The sequence below is a fragment of the Cylas formicarius genome, unplaced genomic scaffold, assembly GCF_029955315.1.
Source record: "Cylas formicarius isolate icCylForm1 unplaced genomic scaffold, icCylForm1.1 PGA_scaffold_4__25_contigs__length_36172078, whole genome shotgun sequence".
Taxonomy (NCBI): Eukaryota; Metazoa; Arthropoda; class Insecta; order Coleoptera; family Brentidae; genus Cylas; species Cylas formicarius.
Genome location: NW_026844334.1, coordinates 15,843,149 through 15,868,813, shown reverse-complemented (window position 1 = coordinate 15,868,813; position 25,665 = coordinate 15,843,149). Strand labels below are relative to the sequence as shown.

At 33.1% G+C, this 25,665-nt stretch overlaps 1 protein-coding gene across 15 annotated transcripts in view; it reads left to right on the top strand.

The window, feature by feature from the left end:
• The window catches only part of LOC132701198 (eye-specific diacylglycerol kinase-like), a 204,652-nt gene that overhangs the window by 36,897 nt on the left and 142,090 nt on the right, over positions 1 to 25,665 (top strand). For 12 of the 15 annotated variants that reach the window (XM_060668940.1, XM_060668948.1, XM_060668950.1 and 9 more), the window contains one exon: positions 23,450 to 23,586. The exons of the other annotated variants lie outside the window; for them this stretch is intronic. The gene's annotated coding sequence lies outside the window, so the exon portion shown is untranslated. The remainder of the gene's footprint in view (positions 1 to 23,449; positions 23,587 to 25,665) is intronic. 15 annotated transcript variants of the gene reach the window in all.

Sequence of the window (25,665 nt, the reverse complement as noted above, 5' to 3'; positions counted from 1 at the left end):
ATATGAACCTTCTTCCTGTTCCCAAAACTCAAGAAACCCATGAAAGGAAGGAGGCTTGGAACCAGAAATTGCTTCGAGGATTGGAAAAAACGTTGGCATAAGTTTATTATATCTGGGGGGATTACATTGAAGAGGACAACATTAATTTTGATGAATAAATTAATACTTTTTGATAAAACTTAAAAGTTACCTTACATTTTGAACACGTACCAATAAACTCATCCGGCAGACTTTGGAGAATGATCCATACCAGTTCGAATGAGACATATTGAATCAAAAATATCTACGATATGCCACTAAGTAGAAGTCAAAAGGTAGAACCCACAATTAAATAATGGTTCATAGAAAATAATTGTTAAAAATATCAACTGAGAATTTCTGCCTTATTTTGTCATTTGACTCCATTTTGTGTCGAGCAAATCTCGCTCTCCATTGATACAATGACTCGGTGAATTTTTTTTCGTCAGTGCACCGAATATTTTCCAAGGTCGGATACTCCCGAAAGCCCGTTGAGTTATTTGCGCTGAACGTACTTAAATATTTTTAGATGCGTGTAGTTGCGCGTATTGTATGTCGGCTTGTAAATACAGAAGCCCGTTTTAAATATGATTATTCATAAAGTTACCGTTCTTTACCCAGGTTTATTTTTCTATTTATGCAATCGGTTAAAATAAACCAACAAGCGTACGACTATAATTTGGGCTCCATTAAATTAACTTCAATTAATGAATATTTTACATCTAACCACTAGACGAATAAATCTTAGATTTGGGCGACGCTTGTTGTGCGGTTTGCGTTTTTTTTTTGTTAAAGACAGAGGTCAAATCTCGGGCGATGTGGTAAAGTTAAGCTGTCTGCTTTCGTCAAAGCAAAACGAAAGTAAAATACGTTCCGGATTTAAGGGTTGTGGCATCGATTTTCTGATAATGGCACATGTCACAGCGTGGGTCGCTGTTCGGCGCCACACTCATTTTATTCAGTGAGGGAATATAAATCACACTTTGGCGTTACGTGGGTTATGTAACGCAATTAGAAGGGATTTTGCCCCATCGGAGGTTCATTCGTCAATTTATTTAAATAATTAATGCCTTGCTTTCCTTATTAGTTCGTTTGAAAAATTACACAATGGTTTTTTACGGCCTATATTTTAATGATGGTCATCAATTACTTAAAATAGAGGTATTGTCTATTCTAAAGGATAGGACAACCGCGTTCTGTTACACAAATTGCAGAAAACATTGCCGAATGTATCATAAAAAATTGCACACATTGGAAAGTGTTTCGACTTTTCTCCAGTCTTCTTAATTCATTTCGGGAAAAGAGACAGGAAAATTGAAAATTTGGGCTTTAAAAAGTTGATATCGGGAATTCAGAAAAACTTTTAAACGATTTTCGAACTTTACAAGGAAAGTTGGAGACGGTGGCTCAGAATAAATCAAAAGTGATATAACTTCTGTTGTCGAATATTCAGGAAAGGCAATAAATTTGTAATAAATCGGTATTTAGTAAATTTAAAAAAAATGGTAATACACGCCACGACGCCTTTGGAACCTTACAAAGATATTCAAGAGAGTTGTTTGGCCACTGTATAGACGCGAGGCAAGATTAAAAACAAAACTCTTTTGTGTGTGAAGGAAAAAGCTGTTCTGCACTTGGATATTTTTCAGTAAAGTACCTATTTTCATCAATAATTTTGTTGTATATTCGAATGGGGTTCATTATTTCTGATTCTCAAATCCTCTAAAATTGTAAATATCACACAGAATACGAACAAATCGAATACTACTATTCACTACCATCCATCCAAAGGAATGAATAGGTATACGTACGTCAACTTATATGTCAAATCGTGTACAAACATCCCCGCTTAGAGTAAATATTGCACTTTAATGCATCATTTGCAAAATTAGCAAGAATTACACAAATGCATAATGCATTGCATAACATTGCAACCCAAGTTGTAAATTATATGATCGAATTGCCTCTCCAGAAGTGCTTCTACCTATGAAGTTTGGCGCTCTGGTTCATTATGGATGCTCTGTAGCCTTGGTTAAGGTTTTTTTGGAAAGTTCTTCGTTTTTGTTCAAGCTGTTTGTGTGTTTACCTACTAGATGACCAGAAAGGTTACCAGAAAGTTCTTTCCACAGGCAACAATATATTTGAAGGTTCAGGGTGACTTTATTTTCTTGTTTGTTGAGCAGAAAGCAAGCAACTTCATCAGATTTTGGATTTTTGTAATATACGCATAGTTTTCGTATTACATTCGATTTTCTTATTTATATGCGTTTGTGTGCTCGCAAATAAATGCAGTGTAAATTAAGTTTTGATATATTTGATTTATTGCTTATGGGTCATTATCATAGACACGAGAGGTTTGGAAAAATCTACCAATATATATACAAATTCTGTACAAGTAGTGCCAAATCGGTTGACTGTGACGAATTTTTTAACAAACGAAAATTTACAATTCTCTTCGTAAATTGACGGTAGAGTCAGAATAGAAAATGGTAGTTGAAATGCATTTCCATAAAAACGACGACAAAAGCGAGGGCTCTATCATCGAACTTTGGTTGAATTCAAAAAGTTCTTTTCGTTACGTCACACATTGGAAACAATACCCGCGGCTTTATCGTTTTATCGATTTCATCTGTTGGGGCTAAGCTGGAGTGATCAAATTGTTCGAATTCGGTCCCACGCATTTACAATACTATTGGTTTATAGCTGTGTCCATTTTTATGATAAATAAAGCGCGCTCCACTGTTTTGTTCACGCGAAAGCTTCGCCGCGTATCTGGCGGCGTTGCCATATCCAAGAACGTTTTTCCGGATTTGGTAGTAGACTCCATTATATTTATCCTAAAATTTCGCAATCTCGAATTGTTTGTTAGTTTACTAGGCAGGTTTAACAATAACCCTGACAAGATTATTTTCGGCCAAATTGCTTCCTCTCAATACAAAATTGCGGACGTAAATAAAAAAATAATCCTGGGAAGGAATTGCCTGTGGGGTTGTGAAATTAACAATTTCGACTCATCGAATTGGCGGAAGTATTTCTAAAAAAAATAGTCCGGTCAATGGATACTTCAATAAATTTTTATCAATCATATTGCATAAAACATTTTTCATTTTTGTTCATTTACATTAAATCCTATTTCATACGCGATCTTATCATCACTAAAATTAAAAATTAAATTAATAAAATTAAATAAATAAATTTATTTTTTATTTGTTAAATATGAGATTAAATACATTAAATATAACATTAAAATTTTGTAGCCAAAAACATAAGCTACAACTAAGAATTAAAAATAAAAATATTGTATAAATTTTACCATTACAGAAATATTGGTCATTGGTAGGCTGTAGAATTTATTTAATAAATTACCACGATTTAATTTAAGGCTTAGAGAGTTCGACTTTGTTTTTAGATTTTGACATTATATCTCGAAGAATGCTCTGAGCCAAGAAGCTGGACCAAACCTGTGTGACTGCTTATTTCTATCATACTTTGCATATTGTATTGTGTTGTATTGTTTTTTTAGTTGGCGGAAGTAGGTTGCATAAAGTTCAGAAGTCATGTGCGTTGTTTCATTACATCCTTCGCAACTTGGTTTAGTCTTCATTAAAAATTTAAGGTTTAAATGGAGCGAGTGGAGGGAGGGGGAAGTTTAGTCTATAAAGTTAATAAACGGGTACCCACAAATACTTGTCTGATAAATTAATGACTGTCCTTTTTGAGAAATTTTTTAGCAACTAGTAGTATGAAAGACACCTTAAATGTGTTTAGCTTATAAATTAGCTTGTGGTCTGAATAAATTCATAGTGTAGCTTAGTCGTTTTTTTTATCCTATTGTACTTCTTGTTTCTATTTTTTAATTTTATTTCTATTGTAACTGTGTTTTTTTTTGCATTTCCAAAGTTGCGCCTGTCAATTTCAATGTAACATTTGGTAAGATACATCATTTTTATGTTTATATTTTACTGAGGTGGGTATATTGGTAGTCCCTTTAATATATTAAGCTTTTTTGTTTATTCAAAGATAAAATAACGACATCCAGGATAGTTATCGTCGGAAATTCTTATCTGAAATTACATACTTTTAGCTACCTAAATCCAAACTTTCAGACTTATCCTAATTTTTTTAAGGTTAAATCTATATTTTAACCCGTTACGGTCGCAAACCCAACATTAAAAAGTTTCCTGTTTTAGTTTCCCAGAACTTTTAATAGGACACCTCGCAAATTAATGATGCACTGTTAGGTAACGAAACCCACACTAACAAAAAAAAGCCGTATTAAGAATAATTCGTAACCGAGGCCAAGCTTTGAGTTTTAGCGAAAAGAAACTTTTAATCTAAAGCAAAAAAAAAATTCGGTAGTTACACTGATGGATTTTCCGACTAAAATTCGAATCGGAAAACTGCTCGTTATGGTGAGGGGGTGTTGTTAGACCGGTATCGAACCTTGGATGTTCTTGGATCGCGATGCGACGGTGATTATCGGTGTTCGTCCTAGTGCGAAGTTCCGCGAGTGCGGTTAATCTCGTGACCCTCGTTCGGCCGACCCCAAACGAAAGGTCGTTAGCAAATATCTGAGAGGTCATTCAATCGAAAGAGTTAACCTTTTGTTTATAGAGCGTACGTATCGGCGTGACAGCTTTAGTCAATGAATTGGTTTTGTTTGCCTTTACAGGTTCACCATATTATCCCGACTATATAATTTGGGTTTTCAGACTTGTCGCCGTCGATCCCTATGTTAATTTCCAGTTGTGGTATGGTACAGCGTTCTCTGTCACACATGGATTTTGAACCGTCCGGTATGGATTAATCTAGTCCAGTAATTTAGATAACCAAGACTTTCATTGAATTAAGCATAAGCTAAATGGATATGTGCTTCATCCCAAACAAAATCTTTTTAATTTATTTAAGTATCTTTAATTGGCGCTTACTTACAGCAGTTACTGGTAACAAGGGTCTCAGTTATTCTTAAAAGACCAAGTTAAAATCTGTACTAAAGAAAAATTTTGTAAATTTACGATTTTGATGTTCCAAGTAGGCGAACGTCGAAAGATCTAATTAACAATAACAGTTGAGGTTCGTACGATTATTGCTCCAATTAAAAAAAAAAAAAATTGCAAAAAATTGTGCAGATGAAATGACTTACTTATTCAACGAACTCTTTGGTGGACCTATTCGGCAAATATCATCTATAAAAGCTGAAATTGCAAAAATCCCGTGTACTAAAAGTACGCTAGAGGGAATAACGGCTAACCGTAAATCTCTTCAATTAAAACTTTGTTTTAAAAGTCCTCGATAGTTTTATTTTAGAGGAAAACTCTTTGGTCGTTATATACTCGTATTTTTTCGTTCTGTGTCCAGAAAATTGTATAAAGTGATGGTTGTTTTTTTTATGAAGATAATATAAGCATAAAAGCAAGGCGGATGGTATTTTTAATACAAAATGAGATTAAATGAGAAAAATGTTTCAAATTTTCGATGGTTGACAGCCTTTAACAAGTTTAAGATAATTAAACCAAGATTAAATAAAGATACCTATTCGAAACCCTGTTTAGCAACGAATTAATTTACATTTTATGGCAACCCAATTAAGAATGTAAATGTCGACGTAATTTTCCTCCAACAAATTTGTTTTAGGATTAGGCGATCGCCTAATTTTTGTCAACTAGTGATGGATTCAGGGTAACCGAACTAATTTCATTGTTAATCGTGTTAGTTTCACTTTTTACAAAACTTCTGGATTCCTTCTGCGTCGGTTTTTGCTGAGTCGAACTTGCTGACGTTTCGCCAATCATCCTGTTAGCTTCTTCAGAGCTTGACTGAAACTGTGTTAGTTTCATTTACAGTTAGATAACCTCAATGCGTCAACATAAAAAAAAAGGTTTTCGCAGTAGCGTGAAATGTGCAATTTCAATATTGATTACGGGTAGATCTGACAACATCGAATTTGCCGAAGTATTCCTAAAAAAAAAATGGTCCAGTCTATTTAATTCGAGCAGTACTTGAAGGTGAATGAATAAATATTTATCAATCATATTGCATAGAACGTTTTGCATTTTTGTTCATTTAGATTAAATCTTATTTCATATGCGATCTTATCGCCACTAAAATTAAAAATTAAATCAATAAAATTAAATAAATAAATTTATTTTTTATTTGTTAAATATGAGATTAAATATATTAAATATAACATTAAAATTTTGTAGCCAAAAACATTAGCTAAAACTAAGAATTAAAAATAAAAATATTTAAACAATGAAATTCCATGATTTTAAATTAAATTTTACTATTACAGTAATATTGGTTATTGGTAGGCTGTCGAATTTATTTAATAAATTACCACGATTTTAATTTAAGGACTTTGATTCTTCCCAAAATTGGGTTTTGTTAATTCCTTTTTTGTTCATCTTTAACTCTTTGTACTAGGATTTAAGGCCATTGGCAAATGTTTCGTTCTCAAGGTTTTTGAGTATTTATTATTATTCGTTCTCAAATAGCTTGAATATTGTTTCTACTATATTAACTAGTTTCTCTATCACATCGACAAGTACTGAAATTTAATTTAATTTAATAATAGAATAGAAAATTCCAATAGCCTACTTAGGAAATTCTGTATTTTTATTTTTCGTTTATTTATCTCATTGATCCAGATTTTAAAGTAATTCAATAGGTTTTGCGTTCATAAGAAAAACCAAAGATGACATTTTTTAATGCTAATAATTTATCGAGAGTAAACGATTGGCTGTTTTTTTTTATGAGGATCTGTAATATCCTGGTAGGTGTGCGTTTCATTGACGTATAGTGTCATTATGTTTGTCCGCGCACCGCCAGATCTACTTCGGATTTCATTAAAAATTCTTCGATTGGCTGAGAGCCGGTTTCGCGCGAAATTGCTGCCTTTCACATTGATCCTCTCGAGAATTAATGTTCGAATAATTCGGCATACTAAAGCGAAATCTATCCGTGCAATTTTCCGATGGATAAAGATCAAATATATATTTCAGACGAGACGAGAATTTTTCTCAACGATCTAACCTCCAGGGACGACCGAAATACTTTGCGGTTTAACATGAAAGGAACCGGTATCGATAATAAGAGGGTAAATAGGGAGAAAATTTGGTGATATATCCTTGTGATTCCTTAACGTCACTTTTAATTCGAATTTAATGTTGTCTTTTTAGGTTAAATATCTAGAAAATTGAGTGTCTTCTGGTGAACAATTTATCAAAACTGAGTTTAGATAGACATGAATCCGATTTTTTGTATGATATTTCCTAAAATTGTGTTGGTACCCGTTTAACCGTTTATCTTTACTAAGATTCCAATAGCGAGAAGCTAATTTGTGACATCCTGGATGAAGAAGCTTTGTTAATAAACCGGGTGTTAAATTTTTTAAAAATCTGTTTTTCATAATTATTTTTCATTGTTATGTGCACGATGATTTTTTAAATTTTATTAATTTTTGGAGAATTTCCTTTATAAAAAAATGTTCTGGAAAATACTATTTGTCTTTTATTTTACAGTTCGCTGTTTGTGGAAAATCATTTCGCTTGTTTCCGATTGTATTGGTCGTATGAATAATAAATACGTATATTTTGAGAAAATAAGCGAATATATTTTAATTAAAATGATAAAGCTGATTAGGAAAAATAAATTAAAATCAAAAACGCCGACATATAAATATTATACCAGGAATATTGGTGGTTTTGGTTTCTTAATTCGAGATCAGAGAGCTTTGAAAAAGAAGTATTAGTAGGAAAATTTTTCTATTTTTAAAATCAAAAATTAGGAGATTTCGTTTTTTTCCATTTTTTTTTGGGTAGCTATACAAGATTCCAATGGGTGAATTTTTTTAAAAGAAAAATTTTTATTTCCACTTATGATATTATTCCAAAAATTAGTTCCGAAATAATTTTTTTTAAATGTAATAATTTTATAGAAAAAATCGTGTACTAAGGAAAATTTTCATAGATAAATTTAAGCTTTTATTATAGCTTTCCAACTAGGAAAATTTACACTTATTAATTTTGCAGGTAGGTTAGGGAGATTCCCTTACTAAATACATGCGTTGCCATGGCGATCTATCAAAAAAATCAATTTTGATTGGTCTATTGATAGGAAATTTTCTATTTTAAATTTCAAATAAGCAAATGTGTATTGATCAGAAATATATTTTTTAAAACAGGATTTTTATACAACAAAATTTGTCTTTATAAAACTTTGGTGGTGATACTTCAGTTAAAAAACATTTTTTGTATCGAAAGTGACACATTTTTTGAATTTCGATACCTATCAATATTTTTCTTGTCGAAACTGACGTTTGCCGTAAATTACGTACCCTCATTGACGGAATATCGTACGAAAGCGATTGTAAGGAACAATACAACCCCTCCTATTCACGCACTCGGAGCTATTGGATTTTCGTAACTCCGAGCACAATAATGACAATACCGAGCATAATAATGTTCATTTGCTCTAGTTCCCTCTACGGTAAAGTTTTGTTGCGAGATTCCCTCGAAATTATATTACTGCCTAAAACGAACGACGTGACGCACGTACAACGTAAAACGGACAAATTCCTGTTTCCAAAAAGGTGGTGGGGGTAGATAACGAAACCCTATTGGCTTCTGGCTCTTTACACTTCGCTGAATATAAAATAATATTGCCAAAATTATATCAATAATGCCAAAGTTATGGGGGGGGGGGGAATGAAAATTATCATCTTTATTATGTTCAATAATACGAAAAATGCTAGAAAATTTTTTGAGCTATTGATTGATTCCAAAAAATTATATAAATAGACACTTTCTGGTTGTACTGCATTTATTTACATTTTTATTGCAATAAATCCGATATGCATTTTAAAAAATTGCAACAATTTTGTGATGCGATTTCGTATTTCTCCTGAATCCTGTGAAAATTACTACCATTTATTTCACAAATTAACAAATGTCAAAAAAAAATTAATATGTAGTTAATATTCCTAGTTGGGGAACATTTTAAGCTAAGTACCTAATGAAAATTTGTTAGTTTTAAAATGGGCATAAATAAGTATAATATATACATCGAAATGAGGTTCTTGCTCACCAATAGATTGTCGATTTTAATGTGTCTTAAAATGGTTTGTGTCGGTAAAAACTACACAAAATGGACGGAGTTAAACAAAAATTTGTCTCGCTTGGGTCTCCTCAGTGACGTCTTTATATACGTTCGAAATCACTCTAGGGGATTGTTATATATTAATCTTGTGGACATTTTTTATTTCCCTGAAAACCCAATAAGGTGTAATGTTAGTAGACCATTTTGAAAATGAAATAGATAATCCTGGCCAACGATTTTGCGTGAAAATTTTTTTCTTTTTTTTGCACTTTTGTTGTCACATACGCTTGCGAAAGGGATTTCCAAGACTTTGCGTCATGTAGCATTTCAAATCAGCAACCCATTGTCCAAGCAACGAAGTAAATACTCCGATAAGTATTAGAAATGGCCAAGTGCTGACTGTTAAAGCCACCGCAGTTTTCCACGACTCTATTTACCGCTATACAGGCAATCCCCGTAATGATTATCCCAAAAGATGATACCAGATTGAACGCGAATGAAACAGATTTCGAAACAGGGGTCAATGACAACGATAAACAATGCCAATATCTCAAGAACTGTGCTTTTATTGGAAAAAAAATTGGTATTCATTTTTTACTTAAAAATCACCACTCTAATCATATGCTATTGTTTTTGTACGTGAAAGACTTCAAGAATTTTCATTAGGAAAAGAGTTTATGATGCAGACAGATTAGACTTAAAAGATTTCGGCTAAAATTCACATATGAAATTGAAAAGATTCCTATGTACCAGACACTAGAGAAATTCCAAGATATATTTTAGAAGTTGAATGTTACTTAAACATCGTAAGCAAAGAAATTAAAAATAATTTGATAGTAATCGTCTAGTAAGTTAAAACATTTCAGAAGACAAAATTTTAAGAACTAAGTGAAAATGTAATACAAAAATGATCAGTACTTTTATTTAAAGTATCCTGTCATACAGGATATATCCGGCAAATATATAGAAACAAAACCAGGAGTGACAATATCATATCATGAAAAAAATTAATGAAGTTTTTGCACGACATGAAATCTCAGTAATACACACTTTGACAGTTATTCACATAAAATTTGCAAAAAATAACACTTTTAACCATATCATGAGGCGCCCTGGAGTTTCCCCAGAGTAGGTAACTTGTGTTGGTGAAGAAAGTTCTAAAAAAATAAGAAGATCTTTTTTATTTGAAAAAAAAAAAAACAATAGAAATTTTACCTACTATTAAAAAAAATTCATAAAACCAAAGTCAGTTGATCATAAAAAAGCCACCTCAAGAACAACAAAAAACAAAACTGTCTTATCGTAGAGTCTTCATCAAAGATATGGAATGTGATGGCGAAATTATACGTTAATGCACGAACCGCAGAAGAATAGATTTTTTGAGAAGAAACAGAAAATTTGAATTAAAACAGATTGAAGATAAGTCGGAAGAAAAAATGTTGAAATTGGAGAGAAGGTTGAACCAGAAGAGAAAAGCGGAAAATCGAGAAATCAGAAAATCAAAACAATAGGACTTTATGTAGGTAGATTTTTTAGTTTCAAAATTTGGTTAGTTTAATTCGCATTGTAATCTTCTGTGGTGAACATTAATCGATATAAATTACATCAATAACGCTCCGAAATTTTTATTAAGTTTCATTTAAACTTACGATTAATCAACTTCTACAATAATAAGCACCATTGCAGCCTAGAAAAAAATCAGCAAAAGAAAATTTAACTGGAAATTTTGGGTTGAATACTATAATATATATAATATAATAAGTAAACTAAAGTAAGCGAAAAATAAATAATATGATATATATATATATATATATATATATATATATATATATATATATATATATATATATATATATATATATATATATATATATATATATATATATATATATATATATATATATATATATATATATATATAATAAATGATAATTAGTCGTAAATTTTGTATCGAAATTTCCCGAGTGCTTTTATTAATAAAAACAACAAGCATTCGCCACCGGTATCCGGTAATCGATACAAACACAATCAGCTGCCTAAGCTCCGCCTTGTAATTTATTTAAATTTAAAGCGACGCTAAGACGTAATTCAGTATCGCCGCTAGCTCCGGGTTAAATTGAAGCGGCGAGCAAATTTATCCGTAAAGGCGTTTAATTCGCCGTAAAACAAAATCGTAACGGAACTGGCTTTAAATAAGTAATTTCGAACAGGGGAGGGGGTTACGACCGTCCTCGCTGAGATAGGAACCGCGAACAGACTGTAATTCCTGCACAATTAGCAGTAAACTGGGAGTTGCTTGCTGTAAAAGCGTCGTTAGACATAAAAAAATGCGTTGCCCCAGCTAACTTAAAGCCGACCACAGACGCAGAGAATGTCCGTACCTGTTATGCTGTACGGCTAAAGTTTTCGCAAATTGCACATTTTCATGACACGAAACGTACCAAAAGCTATACAAGGCAAAACTGATATTTGACTATTTTTGAACTAACTTCGTATGTTATTACGCTATTGTTGAAGGCTGGCTAGGCTAGCTTGGATCAGAAAATAAAATCACTTGTCGAAATAACTGGAAATTCATTTGTCAACCTTAAGAAAACTGGTGGTAAGAATTTACTTTGTACATCACCGTACGAAAGTACGGAGCTGAAAAAAGGTGCTTATGGAGACTCGGTGTTATATATAAGGATTTAACGAATATCCTGAACCGAAGAAATTACTAATACTGAATGTACTACGATAGGAAAAGAAGCAGAAATTCTCTTAATTCTCGAATACTGTGGTTCCATTATGAGCCGGTAGTGGTATGCTTTGCTTCAACTTATATTAATTATAACGTGAAATCGGGGACAAACGATCTACCTGGGGGACTTATTTAGAGTGGTAGTTAACAAATGTCGCATAGCGATGGTGGCTTCAAACCTTTGCTGGAACATAAAAAATAGAAAAATGGGAAAAACTCAGTGATATATTCCAAATTCACTTTGTTTTAAAACTGTAATTACCATTTAAATTATTTTTCAGAAACCTTGTAAATAGCCCGGGTCAAACGTATATGTGTTATAATAATGTATAATCTATCGAAAATTGTCATGAACCTTCTGAATTATATTTGCACAACTATATCACACCAGATCTACTACCAAGGAAGTTAACATATACTTCCAGACATCAAATTCAAAGACTTAGAATCCCTTATCTCTTTTCAGTCACGTATTATAGTCCATAGAAGGAAACACATTTTATGAACATAAGTAATTGTATACGCGATCACCGGATTTGAAATTTAAAGCGTACATGACCCGGATTCTAGCACGCGGACATGTCTCTATATTTGTGGCCGACTTTACGCCTTGCGTTTTAATGGCTAGAAAATAAGCCGTCCAATAACTTAGGGATTTTCCGAAACTCACGAAAATTTTTAATTAATCCTTTCCATTTACATTTAAATTAAAAGCTTCAACCGCATCGGGGTTGCAGGATGCAAATTGACGTGCTTCGAAACTCCCGACAACCTCTCGGAAGTTTCAATTGCCCGTGCATTATCATGCCGAACGCCGTATTCTGGTATCGCTTTTTGCAAATAGTCATTGTGATTGCTTTAAGTTTGTCATCCTATTGTCATGACCCGGCGTCTCATCTAACTCGCGTTCGAAACAAAAAAAAACTTCAAATGGCATTTTTATTCAAAAATTTTTGTGATACTTTTTATAAAACTTCTGGATTCCTCCTGCGTCGGTTTTGTTCACTCGAACTTGCTAACGTTTCGCCAATCATCCTGTTGGCAGTTTCAGTGAAGCTCTGAGGAAGCCAACTGGATGATTGGCGAAACGTTAGCAAGTTCGAGTTAACAAAAACCGACGCAAGAGGTATCTTGAAATTTTATAAAAAGTAAAAAAAAATGGGACTATCCAATAGCTCGCTAAAAAAACGCTCCTTCAAAACCTCGCTCAAAATTCGCTTTACACTTTCTAAAACCTTTTCTTGGAATCAAACTGCTTAGGTGGACTAAACTAATATTAAAACCATATTAACTTTGCATCAACTTTTTGTAGGTGTGTTGTAGGTTTAAGATAAATTTAAAGCCAAAAACCCATTGTTGAAGTATTCAGTCTAGTCATCTATTCCCATTTCTTTAAATTTGGATCTACAAAAAAAAAGTTAGATTAGGGAAACGCGGATATTTTCAAAAATAACTTAATTGTATCATATTTTTTTATAATAAATGCCAATTTTGATAGGTAAAGGTGAATGTTTAAAAATGTTGCTAAATTTATTAACTTATTATTCTTGATGCACAAACTATCCCTGGACTCAAAATTTCCTAAAACTCATTAATAAAAAATGTTCCCATATAATGCGGATTTTAGTGGTGACACTGTGCACATTAAAAATCACCCGAATAAAGTTTTTTTTAGTTTTGGTCAATATACAGGGTGCGGCAAAAAAGTAGGCAGGATTACAAATAGTGGTTGTTCGGTTTGTAAAACCGGCAACACTGTGTACGCACTCGCGTTAGGCAGATAAAAGTATGCAATTTTCAGTTATCGACATGGCTTGGAGCGGAGTGCATTGTGCTTTCGTTGTCGAAGAGTTTATTAGAAATGCAGCAGCGCGCCTTTCGTAATCAGTTTGATGTTGGTCGGCATGGCGCGGTTCCGGATGGAAGAACAATTCGTCGGTGGATTTTACACTTCAGGGAAACAGGGTTTTGGTTAGTTTTAGTTAAGTTCTGCGCTTAACCGAAAATCTACTGGCCGACCAAGGACAGTAAGAACACCGGAAAATGTGATTGCAGTAAGAGTTTCCGTACAACAGTCTCCAAGGCGTTCAGTTCGTAAGCATGCAACTGCTTTGGGAATTCCCGATAGAAGTGTTCGAAGAATTTTACACAACTCACCCCAAAAGCAATGATGATAGTGCAGGAATTAAGCGCAAGAGATTTTGAAACCCGTACAAATTTATGCCGGGATATTCTTCAAAACATTCCAAGAGGCGCTGTATTCATGTCTAGCGATGAAGCTCACTTTCACCTCTCAGGTACCGTAAATAAGCAAAATTTCCGTTATTGGTCAGCAAATAGTCCACAGAAACTTCATGAGCGACCTCTTCAAAGTCCAAAAGTGACCGTCTGGGGTGGGGTCCTTACTTTTTCGAAGAAGATGGAATAACGGCAAGAGTCAACGGAGATCGATATTTTGATATGTTTAACAATTTCCTGCGTCCAAAAGTGAACGAGTTGAACAACGGTCAAAGAGATCATCTTTGGTTCCAGCAGGATGGTCCTACATCGCAGACAACGCGTCGTTTACTAAATCTTCTTCAAGAAATGTTCCTAATCAAAGTGGTGTCTTTACGGGGTGATCTTAGCTGGTCGCCACGCTCGCCTGATTTGTGCGACTTTTTTCTTTGGGGTTACCTGAAAGCGAGAGTTTTGACACATCGTCCGCGGACTTTGGAAGAATTAAAGGCAACCTTAAGATAAGAAATTGCCTCATTTCCCCAAGAAATGATTCATGGGGTCATGATGAGCTTCCACGAGAACCTACAAGAGTGCATCGACAATAATGGCCGTCATTTAAAAGACATCATTTTTAAAAAATAACGTTCCTAAATGGCATAAAATGTACATTTAAAAAATAATAAAAAATAAATGTTTGCTTTATGTAGTTTGGTTTTTATTAACATCCCAAATAGTACCTATCATTTTGCTGCACCCTGTACTTTGAAAACAGTTATTTAAAGAAAAAAACGTTTTTTTAAATGTCATCCGGGGCAAATTTTGTTTTTTATATAATTGTACAATTTTAAAAACCCCTGCAAAAAACAGCGAACGTGGATAAAATGAGCCTCCATATTCTGCAATTCCTGTCCAATTATTTGTTTTATTTTTTGCTTCGAAAGCAGTCCACAATTTCTGTTTACCCGTTTCGAGCGTCCAGAAGTTTATTACCATTCCATTTGTAATTTACGACAGTTGGATAATATTAAAATAATGGAAATAGCAACTTCCTGTATGTGATGCATAGAAAAGACAAAAGGTTGAATGGTTTCTCTGGTCGTTTTGAACGAAGTTCCGTATAGAAAACCCAACTGAGAAAATACCATTCAATTACGCCACCGCAATTTCGGCTCCGATTCCATTATTTGTGGAGACGAAACCGAGCTAATTAAACGGATTTACAGCCAAACAGAATCTTAATTTATTTGGTTTTGGTTTTAATCGGACGGCAGTTCATCCGCCTGCGAACCGAAAATTAAACGAATCTCTATCTATTTGGTTATCAAATTATTACAGTTTCCATGCAAAATGCGCAAATCCCCGTCGAAGACGTGTACGGCATTTCATTGTGATCGCTACGAAGTTTCGCAGACGAAAAACGGGATTTCATTTTAAAGTATATTGCTTGCAATTTAATGTTATAGTGTGTCAAAAAACGTTCCGAAAATTTCTAGAATAGAATTAAAACGGAATTTTAAAAGATCTTTTTTTTTTAAACTATTTCTGCAACGGTATAAGTTACCTAAATGAAAATTGCTGCTGAACAGTATCGCCAATATTTTTGATGTTTTGGGTAAAAAACACTCACTCTGCTGCGCTCCGCCCGTGTCAAATAAACTCGTGAGTCAAATGCCGTTTACCGCACTTGTTGCATAATATACTATTTTCCACTCCCTAATGTAAAATACCTAATTATACACCGATCTAGCGTGCGGGAAACGTCACTTTACCTCGTCAGTTCCTTGTCCCACGGATCCGAGCCACTTCTGACATTTCCGGGATATTACCGCACGGGTTTGGGAGCAATCGGATGTTTTCGAAGGTATTGGCCACGCCTTGAATTTTGACGTTTGTCAATTCTGAAGGCCACGTCGGAGAATATATTCGTGTTGTTTGCCGAAAATGTATATATATCGTAGGCAACACGTTCGGTCAACTTGCTCCGCTCATGTCAAATAGACTCGAGAATCAAATACCGTTTTTCTACTACCTTCTGTAAAATACCTAATTACACACCGGTCTAGCGTGCGGGAAGCGTCCCTTTACCACCTCAGTTTCATTTCCCATGGATCCGAGCCAGCTACAATGCAGCGGTTATTTCCAAAGTTATATTTTCTAATCCCAACTCTAAATCCGAATTATCTTAAACACTCTTAAACACTCGTTTAATAAACGCTTGCTCCGTTCTTGTGAAACACATTAGTGAACATCATCTATCAACATTTTTTGCATAATATAAGACTATTTCATTTTTTGAAAATGCGGTTAACATGGAAATGACAAGCTTTTATTTAACATTCGTTATATTTTATTTGCACAAACAATGAATTTTTATTCCCAAATCGAATACGAAAATCATCATCATCGATGTGGTTAACTATTATGAAAAACATCCCATAAATTTATCTTACATGAAAAAATTTGTCAAAGTCTATTTTTTTCTACTATTAATGCTTCCGTAATATCATTCCGCCCTAATTCTGTGCACCTTCATGTTAAATTTCGCAACACCTCCTTGCATTCTCAATTAAGTGTAACTTTTAAAAATTATGCAAATAGTATAAATAGGCGATTTTTCTTCTGTAGTGTCGCGTAGGCACAGTTTCATTTTTTTACTTCATAATTGGTTCTGAAAAAGTGGTATATTTTGCAAAAGGTGCGATAAACGGCATTTGAATCACGAGATTATTTGGCACGAGCGGAGCAAGTGCTTAATAAAATCGCGGATTATTAAGCACCCGCTCCGCTGCGTTCCGCTCGTGCCAAATAATCTCGTGATTCAAATGCCTTATTGCATAATATACTATTGTTTCAGAACCAATTATGAATTAAAAAAATGAATCTGTGCCTACGCGACACTACAGAAGAGAAATCGCACATTTATAATAAAGGGTGATTCAATCACTTTTTGACACAATTCAGGTTCTATGCCGGCTATTTCGCGTCTAATCTCCTGTTTCAGCTCTGGAATAGTGTTTGGTTTATTTCTATAGACTCTGCTTTTTAGATACCCAAAAAAAAATCTAGGGGAGTAAGATCACATGATCGTGGCGGCCAATTGATATCGCCGTTACAGTGGCGTTTCAAAAATATTTCAGATTGTAATGTGGAAACTCTTATTGAATCACCCGTTATTTACATAATTTTTAAAAGTTACACTTAATTGAGAATGCAAGTTTTAAAGGCAGTGTTGCGAAATTTAATGTGAAGGTGCACACTATTAGGGCGGAATAATATTACGGAAGCATTAATAGTAGAAAAAATAGACTTTGACAAATTTTTTCATGTAAGATAAATTTATTTGATGTTTTTCATAATAATTAACCACATTCATAATAAAGTAATTTTAGTATTCGATTTGGGAATAACGAGTGTTAAATAAATAACAGCTTGTCATACTCTTATATTATGCAAAAAATGTTGATAGACGATGTTCACTAGTGTGTTTGATACGAACGGAGAAAGTGTTTAATAAACGAGTGTTTAAGATAATTCGGATTTAGAGTTGGGATTAGAAAATATAATTTTGGAACTAACCGGTACATTGTAACTGGTGATTTACATTCACAATACCAGAAGTTATAGGTTATTCTGGCGCTTTTTTTGAGTCACTTTTTCAGAGATCACACAAGAGTTGTTGAAAATTGTAATTTTGACTTGAGATTTAAGAATTTAAAATGAAATATTTCATTTCTAAGGTCACTTCGCCTAGAATTTAAATTAAATTTGACTACGTAATCGGCATTATTTATTAGCGCAACATGGAACTGTGTAATTATATTTAGGTACAATTGCTATTACTAACAGTAAAATTAAATCCGGTCTGCAGATACCCCTCGTAAAAGCCAAACAGGACACCAATCGACACTGTTATTTTAACGCTATCTGATTTATCGTGCCTGTTTTCCAATTCAAATATTTACTCTCTAGTAATAAGATAACAACTCTGCTAATTATCGGTAACAAGAGCAAACAATAATTACTTGAAAAACACAAGCCCATCCGTCGAGTGCGATAAGCAAACAGGACTGTTCTTTACCTCGCGCAATTTTCATCAAAATATTAGAATAGGGGGCGCCATTTTTAAAGTAATTCTCCACGTAACATTTTGAAAAACTTTTAATGATAACAATGATATCTACATCAATAAGTTCGATTAAAATCCTGTGTGCAGTGGTGAAGGTTTTAAATTTTATTAATTGAGTTTTAATTGGGAAGCGAAATTACAATTCTTATGGATTTTCATTGTAATATTAACTAAGTTGATATGTAGTATATTGATATAAAAATATAACTGCAAAATTTTGTCTTAGTTTTTAAGTTCGTTCGCTTGCTGTTCTAATTCAGGCTGAAAATTTTAGTCACTTAAAAAAATATATGTAGTTCATTTAAAAATCACTATTACTACTATAAATTACCAAGTTTCAGTTTTTTTTATATAATCCACATAATGTCTAACTAACTACTTGCAATTAGTACTCACCACAACACTTGTTGAGTTGAGTTTATATTTTTATTTTTACGATATTTTTCGCTTACACATAAATCAAATTAAAATGTATTGTTTTACTCCGTACTGTAAAACACCCAATTATGCGGTGATCTGTGATGCACTCAGTGAATCTATTCGTGCTTTTTGCAAAAATGCACTCAAAAATTAATGGTCCTAGGGAAAATATAGTAAACAACATGTTTATAAATGGCACTAGATACGATCGAAGTGCAGCACACCGAGTGTCTAATAAAAGAGTTGATGCATAATATACTATTAAATTAATTAATTAATTAATTAAAATTGAACTAAAACAAACTATTATTATTATTATTATCAGAAAAAGAGGTACATTTTAAATTATCCTGATGTTTATATATGGCTTAAGGAAAACGTCAGCCCGATCGACATTTTGAGCGTTAAATAATGTTTAACCTCCCGAAATGCAAAACCGAAAGAAAAATTTAGCGTTCTCGCTCGTCTGTTGTTGATTTTACATTGGCGAAGTTGAAAATGGAAATTTTGGAATAACCAAACGTGTTTTGAAAAATTAAACTTCACATATGTACCCTTTACCCAATGAATTTAAATTTATAATTTTTGATCGGTGGGTTTATTTGAATGCATATAAAGTGTTTCGACGATTGTTTTAAGCTCCTTATACCATTGGATTTTGTCAGGGCTGTTAAAATAAGATACGACTATTGTTTTAATTTCTTAAAATCATACATGTTAAGACGCATCACATATGATATTGCATTGCATTGCAATGGCGTGAAAGGAAAGTGAGGCAAATTTTACAATAAAGACCGGTATTGAGTATTCTTGTCTTTATTTTGTTGATTTATAGAAAGGGGTGTTGTTGCTGTTGAATTACTTATTTGCCGATATAATTCTTACTAAAATCGTTTACATAATTATTCAATGATTAAACAATAGTGTCATCAAGTATTTGTAAAAAAATATTATAATATATCTTCTTAAAAAATCTCCTAAAAAACATATGCAAATTGATATACTTAGAAATTCAAGGTGTTTAAGTATTTTCTAAAGTTTTAAAATTGATTAGTTAGTTGTAGCAGTATCTGTTTTTTTCACGAGTATCATTTCTTAAAATAAACATTTCTATTTTATTTCTTGAAGAAGCTAAAAATAATTGGAGATACTTGGGACATTACTACCAAAATTATTATTTTTAAATATTGTTTCTTTTTAAGGTATTTGAAATGTCGTTTGTGCCCCCTCTTAAGACTGTGCATTGTTGTAAAATCTTTGATTACGGTTTGATTTTGATAATTTTTTTTGTTGGATAGATCTCTCAAAAACGCACTTAAACCTTATGTGTCTTATTATATCAACCTGAATTCATTACTAACTGTGACTCAGATTTCTTTAAGTGTTAACGAATTCTTATTCAGGACTACATAAAACCTAACTATGCTAATTTCCATGAAGTTCCAATACAGGGTGCTCGAAATATCGCGGGCGCCTCGCTTAAGCATTACTCTTGTAGAATGTTTGTTCATGGCTCGATTTTGATAACACTTTTTTGTTGAATGGATGTCACAAAATTAAATATAATTAGAGAGAGATTAGAAATGAAAATAACAGATATATTAAAGTTGGTTGAAGTCGGCATATTGTTGCCTTTGTAAAACCAAGTTTGCCATGGAGAAGCGAATATTCGACAGTGAAATTCTTTTTTTACATCTTTCGAATACTAAGATTTATTAATGCTGTAATTTTAAGATGATACTAAAGAATAATGTCCCTTAAAAAGTCTTTTTCAAGGTAAACGGAAGCAACGTTTCCTTTCTCTTTAGTAAGATCTATCCAGCAAAAAATTATTATCAGGATTGAGGCATAAACAAAAATTCCACAGGAGTAATGCTGAAGCGAACTTCATGCAAATTAGTTTAGTTAGTTTTTATGTAGTCCTGAATAAGAATTCTTTCACCCTTTATTCTTAAAGAAATCCCTTTGACATTTGACATCAAAAATTAGTCCCAGTTTGCCGTGACTTCAGGTTGATGTAATAAGAAACATAGATTTTAGTGCGTTTTTGAGAGATCTATCCAACAAAAAGAAATTATTAAAATCAAACCGCAATCAAAGGTCTTACGCCTTAAGCGGGGCGCAAACGATATTTCAAACACCCTGTATTGAAACATTATAAAAATTGGTATAGTTATGTTCTAAGTACTTCTGAATAAGAATTCGTTGTCAATTAAAAAATGCCTAATAGTACTTCTCTCTTCCCTCTCTTTTGTTAAAGTCTCCGGTGGCCATAACTTTAAGTTGAAGCAATAAGCAAAAAAAATTTTAGTGTGTTTTTCAGAGACTTATCCAACAAGGGTGTATAGTTCTTGAGTTAAGTTCTTAAGTCTCTATATACAAGTATATATTATCATGCCATACAAATAATAAAATCATTTATTTATAAGTATAATAACTCGAGTTATTATGTATTTATAAAACAAATTTGGACCATGTGATAAGTAATGGTATGTAGACTTACATCTTAATGTATTTATTAACAACAAAATGAAATTATGAATAGGTATTTTACATACACAAGATTAATTTTTAGGAATTTCTTATTACACTTATCTGGTATTAGTGCTAACGTGTATAATAAAGAAAAGCTATGGTCTGTTCATAGATATAAGAAAGTGCCCAATTGCTTTCGAATGGGATTATCCAAGGGTGGTCATTAACATACCATGCAACAAGATTATTGCCTAAAGTTTCGGAATTTAAATTCACCTGTGTTTAATATTCTTTGATTTGGTATACTACTTGGTTTAAGTTTATTAGTGGTCATTCTTATTTCGTGTGTAATATTATATTGAGACTAATGAAGTTATAAACAATGTTTATTTGACTCTCATTGAACGTCGTGCTAGCAAGCAAGCATCTTTAGAAGAAACGGCCACATTGACGAAAATTCCAACATCAACTGTATGGTAAATTGTGAATAATCCCATTTCAGCGAGGAAAAAAAGAAGCGATGCTGACATTTTCTCGAGTGTAGATGAAATTGATCAAGATATAATACTTGGATAAAACCTGGTTCGACACTTATGATACCATGAAAAGGGTTGGGTTGACTCAATTGATAAGTGTAAAACAAACTCGCCATCAAAAAGAGGAAAAAGAATAACTATTTTTCATGCTGGCTCTAAAGATGGTTCAATTCCAAATGGACTTTCTCTGCCTGCGAGAAATATTAAAGAATCTTCTCTGGATTACCATGAAGACACCACCGCTGATTTATTTGAAAGTTGGTTTAAAATCAAACTGGTTCCATTGTAATGTAGACAGTTGACTAAAACCCCTTCCTCATGTGACAAGCAACAATCCGAAACTACATGTATAATAACGACATTTATTTTCACGAAGATTATACCAAAAAGCAATTAATTGATGTTCTATAAAGCTTGAACCTACAAAAGGAATACGTCTGTCATAATTATGCAAAAAATCTAGGGCATACAGTTTTAAGGCTTCAACCTTAGCACTGTATATTTAATCCCATTGAACAAGTTTGGCACCAACTGAAATCTGCCGTTCGTCGTAACAATGTTTTTCCCCGTATTAACTCCAATGTCCTCAAACTTATAGAAACGGAAGTTTTTAACATCCCTCCACAAAGTTAGGCAAATTCTGTTAAACATATAGAAAAAGCAGAACAATCCAGTATATCCATATTGCAAATAATATAGAACAAACAATAATTATAACAGGCGATGATAGCCATAGTGATACTGATATAATATTTGAATAATTTTAAGTAATTTAAGTAGGTATTAAAAATAATTTGTAATTTTGTTGTAGATTGAAGAAGATTGACATGAAGAAATAAATATTGTTTAGTATATTTCCTAACAAAACCCCAAATAATTAAATTCTAAGCAAAGTACGGATGTGTTCGATCATATTTTATTCTTACATCTTGCCCGGGTCTTTCCTTAATTCGTATCAGTTAGTCACTTTCTTATATCCATGAACAGACTTTACCCATTTCCCCTAAATAAAATTTTCTCCACAAAATTGATATTGGTTGCATTACCGGACCCACTCCGGTTTAGATGCAGTTCACTGACGCTCACGTACTAACCAAAACGACCGGAAACATCTGGCGTGGCCAATCAGCGAACTTGTAAGAAAGTTAATCCGAGTTTTCGTGTTCCCCGACGTAACATTAAATGGTAGTCGAATACCGCATCTAAGCCCCAAAAAGTTACGTGATTTTTAAAGTTGCACAACTGCTGCGGTTATATCGGCAAAAGTCCGATACGGAAGTTCGGAGAGCTCTTACGACTATACTTTGGTAAATTATTAAGGTATTTAATAAGCAACTACATATTTAATTTTCCACGTTTGAAACTCATAAAGTAGGACTTGATTTCTTTTTAATTTTCAACAAAACGGGGAATCGATTTGCTGTAAATAATTTCCGGTAAATTATCTCAAAGTACACACCGCGAAACCTCTGAAAAGGTTTTATGTCGTAAAACCATCTTATTGCCTCTCATAAAGAGTTGTTTACGCAAAAAACGACCCCAAAGTATCCCATCCTAATTCGACGACTACGGCGAACTCCCCCTCATTAAAAAAAAGAATTTTCATTTAAAGTCGTTACGATTCCCTAAAAGAGCCTCTGGGGAACATAAAATTAATATCGCAGAAAGTAAAAATATGTTTTCTTTCCCGCTTATTTGGCCGACGGTGCTTATTAAATAAAGTTTCTAATGGGTGATATTTTTAGACGCGCTTTCAAGAAAATCTTAACATTGAAGTCTGCGTGATTCACAAAAAATGCAACTTACATTCTGTTTTAGGGACCTAAGATGATTCCGGATGCGACCTCAGTGACAAACAGAATTTTTAGTTATTGACATTATCCCTGACAAAGTGACCTAAAGTCTTCTTGTTCAAGATGTAGTTGGATCGTCTGCGTGTGCTGCTCTTATTTAAGGTAAGAATTTTTGTGATAGACATGAAATACTACAGTAATTTGTGTAACCCGCATTGCGATTGATAATTTTATCCATTTGTTATATTTGCTGTTGAATAATATAATTCTTAAAATTTTTCGGGTTGGTCAGTTTTCGAAAGAGGTAAATCAAATTAATGCAGCTTCGAAACCACGTATTGGAAAAGAAATAAAAGAGATGTTTGTGATTCGCTAATTGTTTGTTATTCTTACTCTGGCAGAAGTTGTTTTTCTTTTCATTTGTTTTTCATATAATAGAACAAAAGTACGCAGTGTGACCACAGAGTGACGGAGTTTATTGTCTAATCGAGGTCATCCCCGAACTTTATTGAAAAAACCCTAATGTGTAAAGATAAAGATAGATTACAAAATATACAGTACATACAATATACGTATTTTTTAATTCAGCTTGCTATCGGTCCATTTCCAATGTTTGGAATTTATGGCGTGCGCGAAAGATTCAAATTCAAATTCATATTAAAAAACAATTTATTTCCATTTAGACTTGCGTATACAATATTCTAAAAATTTAAAAAAGTAATGGTTAAACATTGCATAAAACAAACGTTAATTTAATAAATTACGGCCACAGAAGCAAAACTCATTTAAGCTGTAAAAAGCATGACGCAGTAACTATCTCTTTCCAGAATATTATTATTTTCACAACGTCACTCTTTCACTGAAGGAGACAAATAGTTATAAAGTTTCCTAGCAAGATAATTATGCAATCAGCCACAATGTATAATTTATGACTGAAAATTTCCTTATCAAAACTAACTCTTGACTGTTTACGTAGGTTAGAATTTTCAAGTGACTCATATATATTAATTCATTTTAACATTCAGAGAGACTTAACAATATCTATTCCCTCCTGTCGAAGCAGCAGTTTAACAATTTTACTGTCTTTATTTAAAATAAATTGTCATAAAAACATATATTTTTTCTACTCTCTTCTGTAAAATACCTAATTATACTCCGACCTAGGGTACGATAAGCGTCACTTTACCTTGTGAGTTTCTTGTCCCATGGATCTGAACCTCTTCGGACATTTCCGGAATATTACCAGAGCACTCGGATGTCTTCGGAGATTTTACCGCACGGCTTTAATTTTGACGTTTGTCAATTCTGAAGGTCATGTCAGTGATTACATTCTTATTGTTTTGCAAAAATGGACCCAAAGACTAACGGTCGTAGAAAAAGTATAGTATGCAAAACATTTAGTAAACTTTTTAAGTCACTATTAAGCACTCTCTCCTCTGCGCTCCGCTCGTGCCTAATAAATTCGTAGTTCATATGCCGTTTACCGCACTTGTTGTATAAAACACTATTTTTTAAGACAGTTATAATTGCCTTTTTGCACAAAATATTAATGTCACCGATGTTTCCTTCGTTAAATTAAATTAAATTTGGTAGCCAAAATGTTTAAATTCAAAATGAGTAGATTTCTTTACATCGTAGGCTTATCCTATCGATTTGATCGCTTTTTATTTTCAGTGATAACGATCGATTTTGGTTTTTCAAATATTTTTGCGATTTTAAGAGATTACGTTTTTTGAATTGTTTTTTAAGACTTTGTGATATGTCTAAAAAATTATTTAGTATTATCTAGTAAAGAAAAAATGTTATGCTTTTGGTCCACCTTGAATGGAAATAATACTGCGATTTATTTGGTGAGTATGGCTAAAATTAAAATGTCTGCCAACTGCCGAATATAAGTGTTTGGCTGAACAAAAAGCGATCTCAAATGATTTGGAGAAAAACAATTAAGTGTGCGCAGAGAAATCGATTTAGGTTAAAATAAGCGAATTTACGAATTGACAGTTGTAGCGGCAGAGCTATCGGGGTTTGTCAGTTGCGATATAGTGCATTACGGGCTCATTTTAATCCCCAGATGATGTTTCAAAGCGTATTCGTCCCGAATGCGGGCCAGGAAAGTTTTTAGCTTCCCGTTCGAACCGACTCAAATTATACTGTACGTAATTAAAAGCGGATTAGTTTCGACGGAGAGACGCGAAAAACTCTAATGGGTTCCCATGCGCTTACCTCGAACGTTTTTTAGTT